The sequence below is a fragment of the Triticum dicoccoides genome, chromosome 7A (genome assembly GCF_002162155.2).
Source record: "Triticum dicoccoides isolate Atlit2015 ecotype Zavitan chromosome 7A, WEW_v2.0, whole genome shotgun sequence".
Taxonomy (NCBI): domain Eukaryota; kingdom Viridiplantae; phylum Streptophyta; class Magnoliopsida; order Poales; family Poaceae; genus Triticum; species Triticum dicoccoides.
The window spans coordinates 165,397,188-165,399,332 of NC_041392.1; positions in this window are offsets into that span (position 1 = coordinate 165,397,188).

The window sequence follows — 2,145 nt, forward strand, 5'->3', positions numbered from 1 at the left end:
GGTGTATCTTCATCCAGTTGCGTGAACTTGTTCCTTGCATCCGCCATCCTAAAAGAGTAGAAAAGATGAGGAGTTAGAAATGAGAAGAGGGAGTATTGATCTAGGGCTTTGGCTTAGTGATCGTGTCGTACAGTCAGTGTGTGCTCTGATACCATCTTGTAGCGACCAGACCTCAAACAGTCTGATCTCTGTGCTTTAGTGTCATCCCTGGATCAGTAATGCTGACATGCACAATACTTGAAGGATTTGTAACAGAGTAGAAATCACACACTTATTACATTGAATGTCTCAAAAGAGAACTTATTGCAATAAATATGGCTTAAGGCCATCTAATAACGATAACAGCGGAAGGCTTGGAAGATAAGTGAATCCATCAACTCCAACGGCATCACTGAGTATAGAACCATGACCTAAAGGCACCTTACTCGTCATCTAAAAAGTCTACAACATGAATGTTGCAGCCCGGAAATGGGTCAGCACATGGAATATGCTGGCAATGTAATACATAGAGAGTAATGGAAGAATAAAGCTATACTACATACATATATGGCTGGTGGAAAGCTCTATGGTTACAGTTTTGCATAAAGGCAATTTTTCCCTACTGCAAAGGAATAAATTTTATTTAACTATCATGGTAGTTGTTAAACATTGAGAGTGTAGACAACCTCTCAATCCCAATTTAGTATCATCATTAAAACCCAACAGTATTAATTTAAAGTAACATGATGAGATTCACATGATAATCCAAGTACTAGATACTCAAGACGTCCATACCGGGGACACGGCTAACCATGATTAGTTTATACACTCTGCTGAGGTTTGCGCACTTTTCCCCACAAGACTCGATCTCCTCCGTTGGGATTCTCGCACTACATGGTGTTTGAGAACCGGATGGCCGAGACATAGTCTTTCAGAAGCGCTAGCACCTTACGATTGGGTAGACACTACCAACCTACATCCCCTACATCTGCTAGTCTACCACTCTAAGAGTTCGCACGGCTTAATCGCCTATGCTAGAGCCCATAGTAGCTTGTGGCTGCACACGGAAGTTTCTAGTATGAATAAATCTCATGGTCCCTTTGAGCCTGGGTGGCGGTCCATAAAGAAAAATAGGCAATCGCTGGAATACCCAGGTGCCTCAATCCACCCATATGTGTGTTTAAGTTGCCACCTTAAATAAACCATTAATTTATCAATCTCACATCTGTCATGGATACACTCTCCCAATCCACGTCTACTAGCATAGCATGGCATAATAAGCAAACGTAGAAGTAACTCCCAAGGGTTGATAATAAAACAGGTAATAGGTTCTACCTCATCTACTTCCCAAAACCACATATTAATCAGATCCTAATCGTGCAATTGTTTGAGGATTGATCTAATGCAATAAAACTGCGTAGTAAAGAGGTATGATCAAAGTGTTACTTGCCTTGCTGATGATCCGTGAAACCTAGAGATTCGAAGTAGCAAGCGGCGCACTCCGGGTACTCTATCGCAGACAAACAAGCATACAATAAGTACTCGTCTAATGCACGGGTAAAACTCAAATAAGAAAACTAACCAGAAAGTTCAACTTAAGAACTCTGGTTTGCAAAAAGAACCAAATCGAACGAAGCAACGAAAGTCAAACGGCGAAAGAAACAAACTTTGTTTACTAATCTAGATCTAAGTCAAATTTTACATATGCAAAAACTTGTTTGAGTTGGTTAAACGGAAAGAGGATTTCGAGACGAAACTCCAGGCGCTTGAATCGCCTGATTCCGATAAATGAGCGAAAAGTTATACTAGAACGAAAATCGGATCAGAAATCACGATCAGAAATAACTGCGGAAAAATCCAAGAAAAAGAAAAACTGATGAACAGATTAACGAACGAATGTTCGTTAATTGAAACTAAACGACGAATTCGTCCGTTAAAATGAACGGGCGAACGCTCGCTAAATAAATAAACCGGAAAATAAAACCGATCTATTTATAAAAAACGAATCTAGGGTTTTCTGAAAAAAGCAGATTGGTTTCTTTAGAAAAACCGGGGTAGTGGGCGGCTACCTCGGCTCAGGCTCCGGCGAGGTCCGGCGGGGTTACGGCGGGGCTCCGGTGGCGGTGTGCGGCGTGGGGTGGTGGGGCGGCGGCTCCTGGCGGCGGG